Here is a 23656-nt window from a genome sequence, read left to right as displayed (position 1 = left end):
GTGTGTGCTTCAGGTGAAAGTGAAGGTGAAGGCGGTGGGTGGCTTGTCAAGGCAGCTGGGGCAGACAAGGCACCTTTAGGCTCCAGCAATGATGGTGGGGGAGGGGCCCACTGGCAGTGCAGGCTCCCTTCCCAGGCTGTCCCCCAACCGTGGCTTGGTGGTGGGCTGGGCAGCAGGCCGGAACAGGGGTGCAGTGCTGGGGCGGGGTGCAGTGCAGTGGGCATCTCCCTGAGGGAGGGCAGCAGAGGACCCTCCCATGGGGAGGGCAGCAGCAGCAGTAGCCCAAGGCATGAAGGGGTGTGGCTAATTTACCCCCAAAAGCTCTGAGAACAAGACAGCAGTTTGCAGTAGCCAGAGGCAGGAAGGGGCCCGACCATCTTCTCTCCAGAAGCTCCTGAGACCAAGCTTGCAGCCGCAGCAACCTGGGACAGGAAGGGGCGTGGCCAACTAACTTCTTCCCAGAGGCTCCTCCCTCAGAAGCTCCTGAGAGCGAGTAGCCATGAGCTGCTCACCAGGGCAGCTTTTTATACTGCTAGGGTCAGCACAGGTGCTGACCCCAGCCTTTAGCTTCCCCTGGCTGAAGATCTAGGAGGAACCGGGCAGGGTTAGTTTGCCCCAAGTGACACAATTTGCCCCACACCAAAATGCATGTTCAGGCACATATGCTGAGGCAGAAATCTGTGGCACAAATTTGTGCCTGTGCTATTTGAGCTGCTGCAAGCGCACATCCACAGGGGCTAAATCATTCTCCCCATTGAAAACCCCCTCCCCAAAAAGTGCACGCGCGTGCACACACACACGCACACACACACAAAGTTTCAAAAGCTTATTCCAGAAAATGTACCTTTCACGATCAGATAAAGACATGAAGATATCCATTTGTTCTGTTTTTTCTATTTTAAAAGAAGGGGGGGCTGTTTTAAAACAGTTACAGGCAGTCTTATAGCTTAACGCACTCATATTAACAGTCACAAATAACCCCTCCATTTTTTAAACAAATTTTACCTTGCTGTGATAAAATTGTGTATGGTTTTCCCACTAGATAAGCCCTCTGTAATAAAAATCAAACATACAGTAAGTAATATAGTGTGTATTTACATATAAAGTAAAAAATAATAAATAAATACCAAACTCTGTTTTAAACAAAATCACCATTAAAAAGTGGTTTCATAAAGTTAAACCCTTTATCTCCAAATATGCATATACCAAACTCTTTTTTAAAAGTTACCATTAAAAATTGTTTTCATAAAAATTAAAGTTAAAACCCTCTAGTTATGTAAGCTAGCTTTATCTTTAAAATACACTTACATAGCTAACCCATGCCTGCTTCTAGTTAAGTAAGCTGGTTTTATCCTTCAATATGCTCCTGCCTACTCCCCAAGAAACTGAAGCAAGTGTACATGACCAGTGAGAATGCATTTTAAAGAGTCTTTATTTCCATCAAATCTGTACAATATTTACTGGGTTTTTTTTGTGGGGGGTTATTTTGTTTTGTTTGTTTGGCGGGGGGGGTTGGCTAAACCTCCTTCTCCTTAGAAGTGTTTTTATAATTTCTAGTGACAACTAAGTCTTGCTGGTTCTCCTTTTACAACACACTCACACAGTTAATTCACAACCCCACTGCCCAAAGCCCCTCCTCATATGGATGTACCTAGAGATCCAAGTCAATAAAGCAAATGGCAAACTGTTCAGGTGAAACAACTGTTGTGTTTTAGTTTTACTTCAATGATTCAACAAGGGCAGCCCAAGAAATAAACCAACATGGCACAAACAAAGCCAAATGTTCTCATGAAAAAAAATACACATATTTTCTAGTGTCATCAATGACAGCTTTGGCGGTTTATGTTGCACAGTAAATGCTGCTGTGACTAATGTGGCTGTTCAAATCCATATTTTTAAAACACTTGTACTTGGGTTCTAGTTTTGATACTATAATGTTCCCTGCTGTCATGTAGGTATGAGAGCTAATGCTTGCAAAATCAGTTACAGAAAGTTTATAATTTTGCCTCAGTACAACACAGGTGTGGGAGTTAAGAAGCATGGTCACTAAGTCTTGCTGGTTTTATCTAGGGTTACCATATGTCCGGGTTTTCTGGGGCATGTCCTCTTTTTGAGTCCTCTGATCTCCGTCCGGGTGGGTTTTTCAAATCTGACCAACTATATGGGATTTTGCTTTGGTCCGTTGATGGGAGCAGGGCGAGGGTGATCGGAGGCAGCAGGGAGCACCACATGGGTCTGCATGCACCTCGGCAGCTGCAGGCAGGCAGGTAAGTCTATGGGTGGCAGGGGTTGGGAGACTTTGGCTAGGGAATGTGGGGCACCAGCAGTGCCAGGGGGCCATGGGTCAGAAGTGAGGGGCACCAGCAGGGACAGGAGGGTGCCGTTGGGAGTGAGGGGCACCAGCATGGCCCAGGGGAGCAGGGTACTGTGGTTTGGGAGTGAGGGCCACTGGCAGTGCTGCGGTCTGTGGGTCCGGGGGGAGGAGCAGCAGCAGGGCTGCAGGGGGCTATGGCTTGGCAGTGAAGAGCAACAGAATGGGTAGGAACACGGGACCAGGATATCCCTTCCCCTTCACAGTTATATCCCTTCCCCCCTGACCTCCCCCCCAGGTGACAGGTGTCCTCTTTTCTGGAACTGGAAATACCAAAACTATGGTAAACCCTAGTTTTATCTTTACAACAAACTTACAGGACTAATTCACACCCCTCCTCCACCCAAAACCCCACCTCCCCAAAAAGCAAAAGTAACACCAGTAAAAATACATTTTAAAACTGTTTTTGATAAACTCTTCTCCTAAGAAGGGATTTATAATTTATAGTCCCAATTAAGCATTCAATATAAGACAACAAAGGCTTATCTTCCTCACTAACCAACCATAAAGAGTAGTATTAGGATTTTCTGCAAATGAACAGTATTTAAAACCACTATACCCTGGCCTAAATGTTCCTCTCAGGTGCAGGCAATTTATGGCACAGCCTTTGAGATAACAGGGGTTCTTTACACATGCTCCGGGGTGGATGGGGGGTGCTTTAATTAGAGTGGTTCCGAGAGCCACTCTAATTAAAGTGCCCATAGCATCACATGTATTCAGCATCCTGTGCTATAAAATGGCAGCGGGGGCTGCTGAAAACACATGACACCATGAACGACTCGTGCCTCCTGAGGCTGGGGGGGCATGGCAACCACCTGCAGGTGGCAGCAGCAGCACGGGCGTGGCAGCCGCGAGTAGGCACCACCCACAGGTGGCTGCGGTGGTGTCAGCAGCAAAGGGGGAGGTGGTGAGCGGCGACTGCCTGTGGCTGCTGGCAACAGCAGTGACAGTGGCCAATCTCGGGGGGACACATGCCCCCCCATCCCGCTTCTACACATTGCCTGTGCATGTTTGGTGTATATCTTCCTCTACTTGGTAAGACATTCTTGACTACCTTGACCACACTCATCAAAAACACAGCCCAAGTATGAGCCTCACACTCAAACAATATTTTATAATGCCATAAAAAGAATCACACATAAGAGCTTTCATGACGCTTTGTAGACAAGGTTCTTTGGGTGAATCTGATATCTTTTATTAGACCAACTAAATAGTTGGAGAACAAATTTTAAGTAAGCTTTCGGGTTCAAAAACCCTTCGTCAGGCTAAGGACGTTTCAGCAGACCCCTTCATGTCGCTTTTACATTCTTGATGTGAGACAGAACCTGTTAATTCTATTCCTAACTTTCTTCTAAAAATGTCAGCATCATCAGCTTCTGAAACAATGAATCTCTGTTCTTCACAAAAACATTTTTTTTTTCTCTGGTGTCAGGTTTACGGGTGCGCTGCTGTGCAGGCTTTCTGGGGTTATTAAAAAGGCTTCTTCTAACTGCAAAGGAGATTCAAATAAGAAAAAAACCTTAGGTAGTCATTGTTTAACTAATCCTTAACTAATTCTGACCCCACCATGGTCCCTAAAACCGCAGCCATCACCAAACACTAAGTTCCTGCCCCACAGCCAGGCTTCAATCCTCCTACCAGTGTCTCTGCTCCTTTGTTGACATCTTTTTCCCACTCAGGATCCAGAACAAGGCACCCCTCTTCTCCTGAATCCTCAATATCTGTTCCAAGAATCTGGGTCTCCGGCTCACAGGCCTGCTATCCAGTTGCATGGGTTTCTTCACCAGGTTCAGGCATTTCAGGCAGTCTTTGGGCTAGGGGACTGCTCTCTTTAATCTCTCCCCCCCCCGCCGAACTATCACTATAGTGATACTTTCTTTGCAGGCATCTGGCAAGTCTTGGTGGTGAAGCAAGGACAAAGGATCTTATTGGTGTCATGTAAGAATCCATATCTGCTTCTGTCTGCCTTAGCACAGTCTCAGAAAAACATGAGGTCCACTTTGGAAAACATAGACTGGGGGCTTTCAGCCTAGACCCTACCTCTCTACTTACTCCAATTGGTTCAGTCCTGTTCTTGGAGAGGTACAAGGCCTCTGAAAGCCCCCACCAATTAGTTGAGGGTAGTGGGATGGGTTGTTAGAGGGGTCACAGCCCCCTGTTACCTGATAGGTCATGCCTGTGCCAAGTGCATGAGGGGTGGGCTGTGCAGCATGAGGGACAGGCTTTGGGGCCTGATGGGTGACCCTTCTGATGTCACGGACCATGAGACAGATGGTGTCATTCACCATGTGATGGGGGTAGAGAATTCTGGGACCAACATGGCAGTCAAAATGGTCACCAAAATGGTGTCCTGGGGGGCTGGGTTTCTGATGTCATCCACCATGTGACCAGAGGATAGAGGGCAGGGTTTCTGATGTCAAGCATCATGTAACAAGGACAAGGAGTGGGAAGATGGCAGCTGGGGGGTGGAGTTTCTGATGTCACACAACATATAAGGGGAGCAGGCTGGACTTCCAGTTCCAAGATGGCAGTCAGTTCCAAGACGGCAGCAGGGACAGGACACCTCTCAATTTGATGGGATTTGTGCCCTATATACTATTTCAGGTCCTAAATGCAATATATCTTTGCTTTTACTGGTTTACTCCTGTACCAGGTGTATTCATACAGCTCCTTGTTTAGGCCAGAATACAACTCAGTGGATGCGTCTACACGTGTCCCTATGGCGCTGCTGTTATGGCACTGTCATTTAGTACTTCCTTTTGGAATCACTAAATGACAACACAGTAACAGTCCGTACTGTGTTGTGCGCACAGCACACGGTTATTTTTAGCTGCTACGTCACCAGTGGCATCACAGTTTTCGCTTGCAGATGCTACATCACCATACCACGTTGCCACAGTGACATAGTGTCATGTGTAGATGAGCCCTGTTGCTTAGAATCCTTCTTTTCTTCATAGAGAAAAATATAGGGTGGCTTCCATTGCTTTGCTCCCATCAGAGATTCATTTTTAAAATATGCCTTGTAGTTCACATTTGGCTAAAAGCTCACCTGGATATGACTTGATAGCTGTGCATTATAGAAGTTCTCATTGTAACTTACCATGCTGTTAGCGTGTGCTTCTTGCTGGGTTGAGCCACAGTCCATTAAAGCAAAAAAAAAGGATTAGTATGTGTAAGCACAAAAAATCAGAATGTTGTAGAGCACTTAATTGGCCAACTGCCATCAACCATTTCAACACTTGCATCTTCCTAGCTACTTGTACTGTATTGTTAGAGGAGAATAAATCATTTGACACAACTAGGTTTCAGAAAAACATGTGAAAATCATTCAGGCAAAAAATCAGTCGAAATGTATGAAATTTTCCATCTGAGTGCTTTCTACTAAGGGAAAATATTTCAGTGAGGAGCAATATTTAATCTTGTTTTAAAATAAATAGTTTAATACATAAATCACTCGAGGTATGACTTAAATGCAATGCAATTTTACTCTAGTTTTCAGTTTTGCCCAGAGAAATATTCAAGATGAAGAAACAAATTTTATACAAACCTGTATATTTGCAATAGCCCCATTATTATTGGGTTGATAATGCAAAATGCAAGTGCAAATTTAAATACGTGGAACACCTAAGGCATTATAGATTTCATAGATTTCATAGACATTAGGGCTAGAAAGGTCCCTGTAAGATCATTGGGCCCAGCCCCCTGCCCAAGGGGCAGGAAATCAGCTAGGGTCAAAGGATCCCAGCAAGATAAGCTTCTAAATGTTTCTTGAAAGTGTCCAAAGTAGGTGCTTGCACTACCTTTGGGGGGAGTTTGTTCCAGGCCTTGGGGGCTCAGACAGTAAAGAAGGTTTTCCTTATGTCCAGCCTTAAATAGTCTTGCAGGTGTTTGTGACCACTGGACCTTGTCATCCCCTAGGATGCTCTGGTGAACAGGTGTTCCCCCAGATCCTGATGCACACCCCTTATGTATTTACAGGCTGCCACCAAGTCACCCCTGAGCCTGCACTTCTCCAGGCTGAAGAGTCCCAAAACTTGCAGCCTCTCTTCATAAGGCCTGTTCTCTTGCCCTCTGATCATGCATGTGGCTCTCCTCTGGACTCTTTCAAGCTTCTCCACGTCCTTCCTAAATTGTGGAGCCCAGAATTGGATGTAGTACTCCAGCTGCAGTCTCACCAAGGCTGAGTACAGCGGGAGGATGACATCCTGGGTCTTACTCGAGATGCATCAATAGATGCCAGACAGAGTTTTGTTCACTTTGCCAGATGCAGGATTGCATTGGTGGCTCATATTCATCTTGTGGTCAATCATGACCCCCAAGTCTGTTTCAGTCATGGTGCTAGTGAGTGTAGCATTGCCAAGCCAATAAATGTGATGCAGATTTTTATTCCCGAGGTGGAGCACCTTGCATTTCTCTGCATTGAATGCCATCAGGTTTTCAGCTGCCCACCTTGCAAGCCTATTGAGGTCGTCCTGGATCACCAGCCTATCCTCAAGTGCGGACACTCTTCCTCCCAAAGTTCGGTGTCATCAGCGAACTTGGCCAGTCCGCTTTTGACTCCAGTGTCCAGATTTTTTATGAAGACAGTACAAGTCCAAGAACGGAGCCTTGGGGGATGTCACTAGTCACTGAGTGCCATGTTGATTCAGTTCTGTCATCTACCACTCTCTGGGTCTGACCTCACAGCCAGTTCCCCAGCCATATAACTGTGGAGTAGTCAAGGCCGTGGTTGTCCAGTTTTTCCGTGAGGACATCATGGGACACCAAGTCAAAAGCTTTTTTGAAGTCCAAATATATGATACCAACCTCTTCCCTTTTGTCCAGGTAATAGAAGGAAATGAGATTGGTCAAGCAAGACCTACCCACAACAAACCCATGCTGGCTTTCCCTCAGAATGTTGCCTTCTGTTAGCCTGTCAAGAATGGTTTCTTTGATAATTTTTTCCACAATCTTCCCAGGGATTGAGGTCAAATTGATTGGCCTGTAGTTTTCTGGGTCTTCTTTCCTCCCTTTCTTGAAGAAGGGCACCACATTGGCCCTCTTCCAATCTTTAGGTACTTCGTCCGAGTGCCACGAGTTCTTGAATATCCTCACCAGTGGCTGTGCTATGATGTCTGCCAGTTCCTTTAGCACTCTTGGGTGCAACCTATCCAGACCAGCTGATTTCTGGAGGTCCAGCCTCTCAAGATGCCCCCTCACAAGATTCATGCTAATAGCGGGCATATATTCATCTTCGCCCTGGTCATCCTGCATCATGTTTGGCAGAGTGATCCCTTTGGGCTGGTGAAAAAACAACCCAAAGTAATCATTAAGCAGATTGGCTTTTTCCTGGGTGTCGGTAGTCAGCTGCCCCAGCTGGTTTATCAGGGGTCCAGTGTTGCCCTTGTTTTTCTTTTGACTCCCCACATATCTGAAGAAGGACTTTTTATTGTCCTTGATTTGTGTAGCCAGATGGAGTCATTTCCAGCCTTGGCTTTTCTAGTTTGCTTACTGCAGGTGTGGACCAGATTAGTATATTCCTCCTTAGTGGTGTTTCCTGTCCTCCATCCATTATACACCTCTCTTTTTAGATGTAGGAGTCCACAAGTTCCCTGTTGAGCCAAGGGAGTTGTTGAGCCCTTTTACTACCTTTCCTATGGGTGGGGATGGACTTCCCTTGTGTTTCTAGGATTGCTTCCTTAAGGAGCAACCACTCAGCATGAACTCCCCTCCCTGTAAAATCATGGCCTCTCAGGGCCTCAAGAACAAGCCTCCTAAGCTTATGAAAATCGGCTTTCCTAAAGTCAAGGACTACTGCATTGCTGGCTAACTTGCCAGTTTTGCAATGGATAGTGGAAGCAATCAACTCATGGTCACTGTCACCCAGCTTCCCTTCGATTCTTAGGTCACTGATTAGATCATCTTCTTTGGCCAGTACCAGGTCCAGCAGCGCCTTGCCTCTTGTTGACCCATAAAGTCCTTGGGACAGATAGAGCTCATCCATACATGTAAGGAAGCTTTGTGACCAGTCAGATTTGGCCGAGTGCTCATCCCATGGGATGTCCAGGTAGTTGAAGTCTCCCATTACGACCATGCACTGAGAGCGTGCAGCCTCGGCCAGTTCCCTGGCGAATTCTTGGTCAAGCACTTGTTCCTGGTTTGGAGGTCTGTAGTAGACTCCTACCATTGTATCCCCTTCACTACGGTCCCCTCATATTCTAACTCATATTCTAAAGGATCTCCAGTTGTCCTCCTTGAGTGCCAATCTCAGTTTGTAGGGATGTGTAGCTCTCCTTCACATAGAGAGCTACACCCCCACCCCTTTTTTTGGCACAATTTCTCTTAGAAGTTTGCAAATATTGTGCATAAAATGCAGAGCTCAGGAGTCTTTTTTTTACAAACTGTGGTACTTCCTCATGTCAATCTACAATGCACACCTTGGCCAGATTCTTCCCTAATTTACACAAGTGAAAATCTGTTGAATTCAACTCTGCCTTGACACGAGCACAACTGAGAAAAGAATTTCTGCCCTTCAATAAAGTGAAATAAATATAAATTAAAAACTATGTGTGAGGTGAGACAATTCGCCATTTTCCTTGAGGTGCAGAGAGCTCTCTGTGCTATTGAGCTACATGGAAACTGGGTTTACCAAACCTGCCCCAGCTGCCCCCCACTCCACACCACAACCAAAACAGCCAGATGGGGTACAATGTAAGAAGAAAATAGGGAGGGAACCTCCACAACAGTATCTCCACCCATTGGGTAGGTGAGGACAAATGATTCTGTATTTGCATACAGCAGGACCTCTGGCAGTGTCCTTGAAAGTAGCTGGTTCTGGCTTGGCCACAGTGAGAGAGAGGGTTCTGGGCAAGACAGATCACAGATGAATCCTGTGTGGCAACTCCCACGTTCTGCTAAGGCAATTTGCTGAGCCCTGGCTTGTAGCTGGCTGCTTGGAGGATATCACCAATATGGTCCCTAATAAAATCGTCAAAAAAATCAGGATTTACAAATATTTTAACACAAATTCTGCTTTGTGGTCAGAAACTAAACCCTGGAAAAGAACATAAAACTGTCATAGCCTGGTAACTTACACGTTCAATGGCGGGGGTTTTGCTAGTTATGTTGTAAAAACAATAGTTTATTTCTGAAACAGATGTACCACATGCACAGCTCATTAAAGTCCTAAACCACTGCACCTGCACAGTCATTTTGCACAGGAGTAGAAGGTGCTCAGTGCCATATAGGGTTTGCTCTATACTGCAAGCAATACAGTGCTGCATACAGCACATATGTATATACATGACCAACACAGGCAAACATTAAGCAGCACCACATGAATTCTCTTAATTACTAGCTGTCATATTGAGATTAAATTGGGCATTAAATTAAGGTTAAAGAAAGATTAAATTGTGACCTGAGGTGCAGAAAAGACATACTAAGAATTTAAATACAAAGCCATTACTTACAGGGAATAAAATTAAGGAGCTGCATTTTCTGCTGTGTAGTTTAGTGTTAAGTTTAGTTTTCTAACAGCATATGAGAAAAGTCCATATATAAGTTAAAAATCCAAGTAATTGTCATTTACTACTTTTTTTTTTTGTAGATAGTAGGACTGAATTTGATTAGTTGTCAGACCTGTGTGAGTCGGCAGCAATCCTATCCGGCTTTAGATCTGTCCGCTTCAGATGGCCATGATCCGATCCAGAGCTCCAGACCAGGTTTTTGCCTCGATCCGGCCGAAGCGGCTCTGAAGCTTTGGAGCCGCCTCGGAGATCCGGCAATATAGTGGGGAAATCAATGAAATATCTATAACTTTGTTGCTTTTTGTCTGATTTGGATGAAGCTTGCAGGGATGGTAGCCTCTGCTGAGAGCATGAAACCTGCCAAGTTTCAGGAAGCTCAGTGCAGGGGCTTGGGGGGAACTGTACCCCAAATTCTTGAAAGCCAAACTCACGTCACGGCTGTGTGTCACACCACAGGGGGTCAAAACTGCAGAGCTGGTAGCTCTTACTGAGGCCACAAAGCTCGCCAAGTTTCAAGAAGATCGGTGCAGGGGCTTGGGGGGAACTGCCCCTCAAGCTGTGGACAAGCAAAACTCGTGCCATGGGTGACACTAAGTGTGTAAAGGCGCAGCGGGGTGACAGCTGCAGGGATGGTGGCCCCTGCTGAGGCCACGACGCCTGCCAGCTGTGGAGGAGATCGGTGCAGGGGGTTTCTGGGGCCCCGCACCTCTGGCTGCTGACAGGCAAAACTCGTGCCAAGACTGTGTCTGTCCTGGGGCAGTTGATTGTCTGTCTTGATTCTTTTTTCTCCTTAGCCTGATTTTGTAGGTGCTAATTGATGCTCGTTAAGTCGTTATGTAGTAGCTAGGTCCTGTGTATTGAGCTGGTCCCTGAGTCCCTGGTCCCCGAGTGAATCATGATTGATTGACTGGTAACTGGGAACACAGCAGCTTAGCAGCCAGGCCTGCAGCAGTCTCCCCCCTCCCTGCCCCAAGACAGTCAGTCCCACAGCACCCATGGCACCAGTTTTGCTTGTCCACAGCTTGAGGGGCAGTTCCCCCCAAACCCCTGCATCAATCTTCTTGAAACTTGGCAGGCTTTGTGAACTCAGTAAGAGCTACCACCCCTGTAGTTTTGACCCCCCTGTGTTGTAACACATAGACGTGACAGGAGTTTTGCTTTCAATAATTTGGGGTACAGTTGCTCCAAAACCCCTGCACTGATCTTCTCGAAACCTGGCAGGCTTTGTGGCCTCAGTAAGAGCTACCACTCCTGCAGTTTTCACCCCACTATGTTGTAATGCCTAGATGTGACATGAGTTTTGCTTTCAGGAATTTGGGGTGCTGGTCCCCCAAACCCCTGCACCGATCTTCTTGAAACTTGGTAGTCTTCATTCTCTCTGCAGTCTACCACCCCTAAAAATTTCCTCCAAATTGGACAAAAAACAACTAAGTTATAGATATTTTATTATTTCCCCGTTATATCCTATGGCCGGGTTTCCGAGGTGGCTCCGAACCACTTCAGGAAGCCGAACGAGGCCAGCGCTTCGACCCGGATGTGCTGCTTTGGACCACGAAGTGTCCGAAGCTTCTCTGGATCTGAAGCTCTGTCTAAAGCCTCACACAGCCCTATTAGTTGTTACTGAGTGTTTTCCACTGTGGCTTGTCTTCTGGGCATCAGATGTAGCCTCTTAGTCATTTCATAGCTTTATACTACAGATCCAGTTGTATTCTCTTTTCTTCTTTTGCTATCCACACAGCAGAAGTCTGCCTTCTGCATTTCCTCTGTATTTTGTTATCCTCATCTATCAGTCTCTTGCCGGCTGAGACACTTACAAGACTCAAGACACTCATCAGTGAGAGATGAAGTTCCTGGCTCCCAGTTTAATGTTCTGTCTATTATACCACCTCTAATCATCTTATCAGTTCTATATTTTACCCTATTAAACTCCTTGTTCTCCTCTATTTTTATTCATAAAGTTAATCTTTTATTTATTGTTTTTAAATGAAATTTTCATTCATTCTAAGATGAGCACACAATATAAGGCTGTGATATTTTTCACTGTCAACAAATACTATTAAATAAACCTTTTCATGTAAACATTTGACCAGCAAATTCAGACCTATAATACCTGTTGAGTGAATTAGTTTTTGTAGTCAATCTACATTGTTTATACAGTAAAGCAGTATACAAACTAATTAAAAAACATCCCTAAACTCAGGGACATATCATAGCATTGATTATTAAACTTAATTTCATGGGGAGCTAGGCTCTTATGCCATAAGCCAATAGAGGCATAATACACCAAATAAGACATAGGTATTTGCCTTAGGCATGAATTATTTGAGCTATAAATCATTTAGGAAGATAAGGCTGCTCAGTGATAGATATGAAAGAAGTATGGAGTCTGATATGGAAAGTTAACTATCCCTCTTTTCAGCATATTTTAAAAGTTTTTCTTGAACCACAAAACTTTTGCATTTCACTTTTAAGGCTCTCCTTAGGATCCGCTGAAATTTAACACAATGCTATCACATGAGAATATTCATCAACTAAAATTGCATTATTCAAGTCTTAGGTCATTTGGATTAGGCACTGAGCCAGTTTCTGTGTCAATCTACACTTGGTGCAAAACCATTAGATACATTGGGGTGTGTAAGTTGGAAGTTAGAGCAGAAGTGGACCCATTTTCTCCAGAATTAATGTAGTGATGAATTAGGTTTCCCTTTTACTTCAGCTCCATTGATCACTTTTTCACAGATTCTAAATTTGCTTGTTTCATGCTTCATCCATCTGTTGTAATGTACAGTGTACGTTACTTTGTTTGTGCTCAGTATTTGTAGTCTGTGCTAGAGGTTACAGTTTTACTTTTCCCCCTAAGATTGAATTGCTTACTGTGTTCATAGAGGTTAAATGTTCCTTTTTCTCATTGCTATTTCTGGATTTGTAGGGAAGTTTTTCTTTGCTCTTTCTCAGTGAGATTTTAAAAAAGTAGAAATGACTTTGGAAGATGCTGCTGCATTTCACTGTTTTGGAATGGCATGTTATAAGCATTTTCTTCTATTAATTGTCTGTTCCTTCCTGCTCCCTCCTCCCCCCCCCACTTCCTTCTCTGGAATAGGGTAATGTTCTTTTTCTTCCACACCATTGCTGCTGCTTATCAGCAAACCAAAGCTTGGAGGTGGTGCTGTTTAGCATGTAAATAAAGCAACACTTTTTCCAGTAAGTAGCTCTGTCGGGCATTATATGCCAGGAACTCTCATCTACACAATGATGAATTCAAGTTCTGCATTGTGTGATTCTTTTCTTTCATAGTAGGAAAGGTGATCTCTCTGTAATTAGTTCTTTTCCCCACCCCTCCTTTTTTAACTTCTTTACTAGTTGTACTTAGAATTCAGAATTTTGTATCACTTGGGTCAAAACCCAAAGGTAGCCTTTTGGCATCCATTTAATATTACTGTTTCCCATCATCCAGCCTTATGTAAAATAAGCATATTCTGAAGCTGACAGTAAATGATGTGGCACTACATCTATATTTGGAAAGATGTACCGAGAGTTCACTATTCTGGCCAGATGAGGGGAGAACATGCTTTTGCATTTTAATTTAAAATTCAGTGAATATTTTGAATGCCACAGCATGGCTATAACGTTATTTAAAGGATCTTGTGCATTCAGGCATATAATGATTGACATTGGCTGTAACTTGATGCAATGTTGCACTGTTTTAATTCTTTTTGGTGCAGTGTTATCTTTGATCACTTCCTATTCATTGGAAAAAATCCCACAATTGCAATCCCACATTATGTTTCAGCGAGGATGCCAAGTACTCTATGGTACATAACTATTCAAGGCACTTTGTCCACCCTCAGGCTGCTCATTAAAGTGATGGCAGTTTCTATTTTAATGAATAAGGTAGAGAGCAAATTCCCAACTTCATTCACAGACCTTGAATGGTAAAGAGGAGTGTTTTTCTGTTCCCTGCTTCTTTGTTTCCTTGGAAATTGTGTAAACTTCTTCATAACCATGGCCACAACTCCATGTGCATGCAAAGAATGTCCCAGTTACATTTTTTGAGTCTAGAGTTGGTGTTATTTAAAGATGTATTCAACCCCCAAACATCCTCTTCCCCAAATCTCATGACATGGGCACTCTTATGGAGATCTAATCTGGAGGATGGAGGTAAGGAAAATTTAACTCTTTCCTATTTTAATTCTCTATTTCTTTCTCCCAGATGGTCTATATTGGGCCAGATATCTTTCCATACAAAAATAACATTTTGCACACTCAACAACTGCTACTTAAAAGTTACGACATGCCCACAGTTATGTACCAGGGTCAGCAGAGAAACTACACTTTCTCCCTACAGTTAGAATATAGCACCTTTAAATTAAAGCATGCAGAGACTCAGTAGTCAGAGATAGGAGCCAGGATGCCTTGCTTTCAGTGGTTTTTTCTCATCAGACTGTCATCCAAGAAAGAGTGGGGTGAACCAGGGCCATATCTAGAATTTTCTAAAGGGGAATGTGGCATACCACCCTTCAGACCACGGAGGGACGGGGGCAAGGAATCCCAGGCTGGCGAGGGATACTGAAGAGGCAGGGATCAGGAACTTGAAGGTGGAGACCTGTGTCACCACCCCTGCCACTGAGACTGGCTGACCCAAACATGGGGGAATCCCCAAAGCTGCTCCTGCCCTGCTTCATCTGGGGGCTGCAGGTTGCTTCTGTACAGGGGGCCAAGCTTGGTCAGGGACAGTGGTGACGGTGTGTAGGTTCTTCCTTCCAGTGTCTGCTCCAGGGCTGTCCGGGGGAGGGGGACACAAATTGGGGCGACTGCTCTGGGCCCTGCACTTTGGGAGTCCCTGTGGACAGTGCATACAGGCCCCGCTGTGGCTGCCATGCTCCGGCTGCTCACCACCCCCTGCACCCCTCACTGCTCCACGATCTGGCCGCTCACCAACCCCCAGCCCCACACGGGCTGATATGCCCCAGACCTCGCACACCCCTAGGGGCAGCTCTGGTCTGCTCCCTGCACCTTCAGCCCCAATTTGTCCCTTGCAGGGCAGGGAGCAGGCACTGAAAGAAGGCCTTCCAGTGTTGCCTGCTGCTGCTGTCCCCAGTTGACACAGGAGCAGCTACATAGGATGCTGGGCCTAGCTAAGGACAGCATCAGTAGCAACACACAGGTTTCTCCTTCCAGCCACTGCTCCTTGTCCAGCCACCCTCCCAGTGTCTCTTGCTGGCTAGGAGCAGGTGCTGGGAGGAGGATCCTGTGCTGCTGCTGCTGTCCCTGACCAAGCACAACTCCCCATGCAGCTGCTCCCTGCAGCTGACACCTGGAATGGAGCAGGGAGGGCCCTTAGGCTCCACCCCTGCCTGTGTCAACTGGGGACAACAGTGGCAGAAGAAGGGGTAGGTTTCTCCTTCCAGCACCTGCTCCCAGCCAGCAGGGATCACAATGGAGAGTGGCAGGTACAGAAAGAGAAAACACATGCACTGTCACAGTGTCCCCAGGCACCCCACACAGCTGCAGCCTGCAACTGGGGCAGGGCAGAAGTAGCTCTAGGGCTCCCTCTGGGACCAGGTCAGTGAGGGACAAAAGTGGTGGTGGCCCAAAAGAGGTGCATCTGCAGCTTCAGCCCCCCAGATCCACCCATGGAGTGAATTCCATCTGCTCTACATTGTTACTGCAAGAGCACTGCCCGGTAAGAGGAGAGTATCTTGATAAACTCTTTCTTCATTGGGCTAAGGTCCTTTTATTACAGGGCAGGCTTCTTAGTCCATTAGTACTATTCATATCTATTTTGTTAAGATTTTTGGAAATTTCTTGCTACAAAAGAATTGTGGTAGGTAGTGTCACCTAGGTGAAGCTTGAGAGTCTTTGAACTCGTGCTGCTTCTAATCATAATAATGAATGCAGGTAAAGCAGAGAGAGGTCTGATCTCTGCAGTCTGCTTCTAAATCCTAACTCACTCACTGGTATTATTTTTTGCTTTGGGCCCATTGCTAGCTTGTGATTAGGTAGATATATAAGAGCAAGAGCAAATGAACCCCTCTCCTTTAAAGTATTATGATAGAGATTCCATCATGCTTCCCTGATAGTGTCATGGTGACACTACTGTGTCTTTTCTGTCAGCCTAAGTTAGAAAGTAGAAAGGAAAAGGAGGATGTTTGTATCCAACCTTCCCTGTCCACAGCCCTTTGCACTAAGTCTAAATGAAAAATCTACATAAACCTACATATTCAGGAGGGAATTTCACTTATTGGAGGGAGGTGAGCTTTTTAGCAGATTTTTTTTTTATTCAGATGTATGAGATCAGGCCCTAAGAAGCAGTTTTTTCCTGTTAAGGAAAAATGAAGATATATATTCAACCTAAAATGTTGCAATATTTAATAATTACATATTGGTTTCAAGAGACTAGGAAATTATTTGAACACTAATTCCATTTGCATATGTTCTTTCAAAGCCCCATTGCTGAAGCATGCAAGTACTGGGGGTTTGAAGCATTTATTCATTTAGTAAACAGCTCTCATTGGGATGGCCATTTATTTATTGTCTTCATTGATTTTCTCTACTGAAGGATTTTTGTGGTGTGAAGACAGCATAATTCCAAAAGAAAAAAATCCACCTATTTCCAGCTAAGGGAAGGCATCCTTCCACATCCCCTTAAAACTCCCCTGCAGTCTGTTTGTGCCCCATTTATTTTTCTGTATTTGAATGAGCTTGAACATTTGTATTCCTAAAAACAAACAAAGCATAACCTGAAGATACCCATGTTGTGCAGCATCGACAGTCCGTGTCCTTCTGGTCTCTAAGCCTAAATGGCAGCTTACTAGCAATGAGTAAGTTAAACACTTGATCCAAAAAAGTGCTCTGTCCTGTGTCCAGAGGCCTGTAGTTGACCACTAGAGGGAGTGAGTTCTGTAACCAAAACCTGCTACTGGAAATAGCAGTATCCTAGGCTGTCTACACATGTGCTCGGTCATGTTTTAGTTAGAACAAGTGGAAGAAGACTCAATTAATCAAGTCTGCTCCATGTTCTAATTAAAATGCTCTCACATAGCCTCATCGTCACATCTATTAAATCTCCTTGCATTTTAAAATGGCTGATGGGGCACTTTAGCTAAACTTCATCGAATGAGGTTTAGCTAAAGCATCCAGTGGCCATTTTTAAACATGCAAGGGTTTGATACCAGGATGTCCCTATGGGGCCCTCCCCTGGAGAGTCCTTGTCATCACTGGCCTGCAGCACTGGTTCCAGAAGCCCGCCTGTGCTGGAGTACACATGGTGGCCCTTGCCAGGGTCCCTTTAGACCAGGATGTGGTCCAGCTACTGCATGAAGGGCATGGCCCTGTGGACATCCCAGACAGTAGCTGCTGCACAGTACTGGGACTCACTGGAACCCACTGTGATGTGGACCCACTGGGCCCACAGGGCTTTGATCTGATGGCTGCACTCCCACATGTGGGCTGCCATGTCCTCATAGAGGTGGGTGTTTGCCCGGGTGCCCCTGCCAAACTGTCACTGCATGTCTGCCTTGCCCCAGACCACTATGAGGTTGCCAGTCTCTTGCTCTGTCTAGTTGGGGCCCCAGGCTCATGTCTCCAGCATCAGGAACACTGCCATCCCAAATGCTGCTAGGGTCCACAGGGGCTCAGGTGGGGACTCTGGATACCACTGAGCCTTCCCACATGTCTGCAGCAGAGGGACATGGTGCTGGGGGGCCAGGCAGCTGGAAATACGGTCCACGGGGCCAGAGTTGGGGTCTGAGGTGCTGCTGTGGCCAGCCAATGCCCACAACAGAGGGGCATAGTGCCCAGGGGCCCAGCAGCTGGAGGCACACAGGCTCTAGGGGTCAAGCCAGGGGTCTGGAGGCTAACCTGGGTCAGGCCGGGGGTCTGGAGGCATCCTTGCCACATGGGGCAGAACCACAGGCATGTGGCTCAGCCCCAGGCAAGAGGCTGGCCCCCTGCCGTGTGGTTGACTAGGAGTAAATGCTCCTGGTCAGTGTCTACACATGCGCTACTGTGCAGCAGCTACTGCACAGTTAATCTAGTACCTGTATCTACAGGTACTAGCTAATTGTATAGTAGACTAATTTACTATACCATAAATGCTGAATACATATAGACAGTGATGCTTTACTGCACACTAGATTAGTCTACTGCACACTAGATTAGTTTACTGCTTAGTAAAGCAACTCATGTAGATGTGCCCAATGAGACGAGACAAATCATTTTGGAGCTTTTGAAAGTTTTGAAAATTTTACCTAGTATTAGCTATGTCACAGTGAATATGGTTACTGGTCTGAATATACACTGGTAACAGAGATAGGACCCTATCTTTTCATAACTAATCTTCTAGCTGAGCCAGTCTCTTATAATATACATTTGTCTAACATTTGGCTGTATGCTGAAAACTGACTGTAAAAAATATCAGAATTATCATCTCAATTTTCCTTGGGTCAAGTCTGCTGAGTTGGCAAAACTTAATTATTCCTAAATGCCACTCCTGAACTTTCAACCTGGAATATGAAAGTTAGTTTTGTTTTTTTCTGATCTGTGCATTGCCACCAACAAAGGTTTCACATTAACCTATGTGGCTAAATAAAACTCACTCTCCTATAGCAATGCTTGTTGTACAGAATTAAGAGTAAAAAAAAAAATTTTTTTAATGATCTTATTAGGCTCTCACCCTTTCCAGACCCTGCTTAAGTCCACGCACTGCGTACAACTGTAAAAAACTGAGCCCTGGATTCTATGGTTTTAAGAGGGGTGCACAGCTCAAACTCTTGTGAGGACCAAGTTATGCTTTCCAATGAAAGGCGTGGGAGGGGAAGGAATTGCTCCACCACCCCAGCCCAACAACCCTGCTCTCCTCTTTGGGTTTCAACCACTGGGAGAGGTCTTCCCCCAGGAGACTCTGATGTCTCCTCAGACCCAGATGGAAGAGCAAGAGGTTCTCCCTTCCTAGTAGCCATGGTCTGTCACTGCCTGCTACCACACCCTGCTTATCTTTTGTGAAGCAGAAGGCAGGGCAGTGTGGCCACCTCTGTGGGAGTCAGTGCTAGAGTCATAGCTCCTGGGTCCATTCCCAACCCTGTGCAGATCCAGATCAGAACAACAGCATGGCCAACTCACCTGGGTGCATATACAGTCTGGCTAGGCCCCTGGTATTACCCTGGCAAGTTGTTTGTGGCCTGTGGCATGATGTGCACCTCTGCAGTAAAATGTCTGAATATTTATTGGAAGCCAATTATTTGGAAAAAAAAAGTGCCATTTTTTCAGAATAAAACTGCGCTGTAAGAGTAAAAATCTCTGTATTGTTTAGGTTGGTGGCTTTCCTTTCCAAAACTGAAGCATCAGAAACAATTAGCCTGAAAGGTACTTATGCTAGTGGAGAAAGCACATATTGTATTTTATGATGCTATTGCTGGGATACTTGAACAGCATGAGAGGAATTGCATTAACATGGGTGCTAACTTGGGAAAGAACTGCACCCCTGTGCTTGTCTAAACTGCAGCACGCTGCTTTCTTCACTTTTTTGGTTCTGTATTAATGCTTTCCAAACATTGTGGGCTAAAGAACTACTGTTTTTCAACCTTTTTACTGCCGGATTATACATACTTTGTTTCTATTTGATTTTGATTGCTTGCTTGGCCTAGATACACTGAAAGCATTTGGTGTGATTGGATAATTTTTAGTTGTACTTTCTTGCCATGCTTTATGCTAATCTGCTGATGTTTTGCAGCTACAGCATTGCCAGTCAATGCTGCAGTCTACAGTCTTTATCCTTTACTGGATTTTTAAAAGGGTATTTTATTGCCTGTCATTACCATTCATTGTGGCTTTATGGACTGTGCTCACTGCTCACTCACTCTCCTGATGTTCCCATCTAGCCTCTCTGCCACATATTGTGCCCTCTGTTATGCTGAAAGGAGAAGGTCTTCTATCAAAAGTTTTTTTTTATATATCTTTCCCGCTGCAGCCCACTTTTCCGGCATGTTTCTGATTTTTCATTTTATGAGAGCTGCTGGAGTTTGAGTATGAGAGAGAATATCATTTAAGCTGAGAATGAACTCCTTAATGTCTAAATGACTGAAATTGTGCCGAATGTTTCCAAATACTGCTGCCTATTTCATAGCATATTTGTTAATTTAAGTTAGACAGGGCAGCATTATGCACTTAAGGAGTTTTGTTGCTGCTTTTTCAGTCTCTTCTTATACCACTATTGAGCTGTGAAAAATTAAAAGAAAGTACTATAATTAGTACAGATACCTTAACTAACTTCATATTTACTTTTTTGAAAGTGCATTACATTTTTCACACCTTTTATAAATGTTTCTCAGGGTTTTGCTTTAATATCATCTGGAGATGAGTCAAAATGAAAACCATTTTATCTGAATTGCCACAAAACTGTGATTGTTTGGATAAAATGGAGTGCAGCTCCCTCTAAAATAATAACCTACTGGAAGCTATTCTTTATCACCAAACTCTCACTTCCTTGCTTCAACTCTATACCTGTGTGACTGCAATGTACTCCCATGCTTACCATTTCCTTGAGGTATTGTTTTATAGCTGATAGCCAGTTCAATCACTGTTGGGGGTCTGGTACTGAAACCCTTATACAGACAAAATTTGCATTTTTACCACCAAGAGTAATCCTAATGGTAACCTTCTGGACTTTAGCTAAGGGATTATAGTGGCCTGTTTTTAGAGTTTTGCCTAGGAACTTCAGGAATGATGAAAAAAGAAATGGTCTTTAGCAGGTTAAGGATTTCTTTATATGGCAAGTTGCAACACTGCAACCTAAAGGATCAGTTTAGACTAGTTTACTTGATCTATTGCAAATGTCTACGTGGATACCCATATTCAGCTGGAATGGGGTTGTTTTGGTTTTTTTGGCTTACCATCAGCTGTTAGGAATAGCTTTACGCTAAACAACAAGGAATTGTACCAGTTTAACTATATCAATTTAAACACATATTTAAGTTAAACCAAGGCATAATTGAGTGCTTGAGCACCCTGCGTAGCAGCCACATGTGGGGCAGCATCAGTGGCTTCCATGTTATTGGCATGACAGTGACCAGACCGACAGCACAGCTGCTGCTATTTTTGTACACCCTGGTCCCTTGATCCCCTGCCTTTTGTTATACTACTGAAGTTAAACCAGTCTAACTTTCTCATTTGGACAAGATTGAAAGCCTAGGGCTGGAGATTTACTATTTTGGAATTAGATTTTAATTGGACTACTCATGTGAGTAAAATTAAGCTCATACATAAGTCTTTGCAAGATTGGAGTCTGACTCTATCAAGCTTAAAAAGCAAACTAATAACTTCCCTTAGCAATAGTTAAACATTTTATCGGATTTTTAAAAAATCAATTTGCCCACTTGCCCAGTTCTGCAACAAGGTACAGTGATTTCTGTTTTTAAAATGCTGTTTCTTTTAAAATAATCTAAGAGATTACATTGGTCCCATTGTGATAGTGTCAAATCAAGATTCGTCCCTTCCTCATGACTGATTACCTGTAGTGGTTGTTAATCGATGCTTTCATTCCTTTGTGTTGCAAAGAGAGAAATTTTCAATAGTAAAGCTGTCCCCAACTTTAGTGGGAGTTGAAGGTGTTCAGCACCTCCCAGGATTGGGCCTCAATGACTTATCTGTATGAAGCCTTCATTATCCATTATACAAATGAAACCAGTTGTAATGTAAATTATAAAATAAATCTTTCTACAGCTTAAGATCCTGCAACTTAAACCTCCTAGGCTGCTTATCTGCCTCTGCCACCTACCTACAGTTTATCCAGTGCACTTGGCATTCTTGATTGTTCCTTGCATATAAATTTCAATCTTACCCGCAGGGTACCTCTATTCTATAATAGGTTGCTTTGTGAACAATTTAGCTGGAGAACCGTTCTGCCCAAACAGCAAGTGAGACATTCACTAACGGGAAAAGCAATACCCCTTGGGGGGTACCAGGCATGTTTCTAATGTAGCACTGTAATAAGGCAAATGTATTGAAATTAAAATGAAGATCAGAGATTTATCTCCCTTTTCAGTCACGTTATCACCGAGCTGTCCGAAAGGCTCAGAGCAAAGCAATCCCTCGTGTACAAAATCATAGGGTCCAGAAAGTTAGGCTGATTGGCTAATGATTGCTTGATGATTTCCAGTCATTCACAGCAGTCATTAAAATAGAACAATAACTTTGCACTGCAACAATCCTATTATATTCTAGTTGTCCAGTTTCTCTGCTAGCCAGGTTTTACATAATACTGCTCTCACATTATTCCTTAGCAGCTTATCATCTTATTCTATGTATGGCCTAGAGGTTGCCACTTTCAGAGGTTTCAGAAGTACCACTGATCACATTGTAAGAACCCTTTGCATCATTGAGGGAGAAGATGCTATCTGAAACCCATTTTTGGCAGCACAGCCATGTGCACAAGGGAATTTTAGATTTACAAAAGATACCAAGTGGAGTGTGTTGACTGGCGAGCTGAGCACTGGGGCGAGCACAAAGGAAGGCTTCATGGAAGCAGTGAGTTTCAAGGATTGATCTGAAGAAGGGGAATGTCATTGACTATACAGCCTCCAGCTTTCAACTCCTGACATAAGAAGATGCAAAGGGAGCAGTGAGACTGGATGTGGAAGAGTATTGTACATTGTGGAAAATGAGGTTGATGTAGGCAAGGACAGAAGTGTGATAAGTCTTGTACCCTATGAAGGCCTTGTATGCTTCAGAGCTAGTGCAAGCAGCTAAGAGTGTTGCTCTTGATCACATCAACTATGTCTTTTACATTTATAAGACATGATCCAGCATCATAGTTTTGAGTGGTATCTTTTATTGCACCAACTTCATGGTTGTGATAGACATGGACAAACTTTTGGGTATCACAGTACTCTTCCTCAGGCCTCTAGGAGAGACACAGATACAACAGAGCTAAGTAAAAGCTGAAACAAAAGCTGTGTAAACGTCCATATTGTAAGAAGGAACCCCTGCCCCTCTTAGCCTGAGACAGTCGGAAACCCAGAGCTAGGAAAGGCAGTTAGTAGCAGCTCAGGTGGACCGAGCCCGGAACTAATAAGGCCAGGGACTAATAGAGAAATTAGCTGCACCTGGTCACTAGGTGCAGCAGACTCAGTCACATGGCTGGAAGGAGACTGGGCTTGGAGGATTTAAGCCTGGCTTCTGCCCAGGTGGGGAGAGTCCTACATGTCTGCAACAGAGAGAGGAGGTACCCAAGCCATCAAAGGGGACCTGAGGGTAAAGGCTATTATGAAGGTAGGGCCTGTAGGCAACATTTACCCCAAGGAGGGAGAATATTCATTTTATGAAGCAGTTGTGCTGGGGTTCTTTTGCTGTTTGAACTTTTTACTGAACTAGATTGTGGATAGAGAAGTGGAGGAGGCTATGAACAGGGGAGCTGGCATATGCTTCCTTGCTATAGGGCGAGAGATCAGCCCCAAGCTGAGGGGCAGAGACTGGCATACTAAGACTGAGCCTGGGCAGGAGGGACTATTTTCAAGGCATAACTGATATCCAGGAGCTGAGGTCTTAACCAGTGGACCAAGGCACAGATGTGACCAGAGAAAAAGGGCCCCAGGCTGTGATAACTGGAGCTTCAACAGGCCCTCAGACCCCCTTACAGGAGAAGCGCTGTAGCAGGGCAAAGGACCAGGTAGGGGGCTGGCCCGGCTGAATGGACCAGGCTACCCATGAGACTGCTAATGGCACCAAGGACCCTTCCTTCACCACAACAAACAATATCAAAGTCCTGGCAGATATAATACAGGAA

Source organism: Alligator sinensis, unplaced genomic scaffold (genome assembly GCF_000455745.1).
Source record: "Alligator sinensis unplaced genomic scaffold, ASM45574v1 scaffold193_1, whole genome shotgun sequence".
Taxonomy (NCBI): domain Eukaryota; kingdom Metazoa; phylum Chordata; order Crocodylia; family Alligatoridae; genus Alligator; species Alligator sinensis.
Note: the sequence above shows the minus strand (reverse complement) of the source record.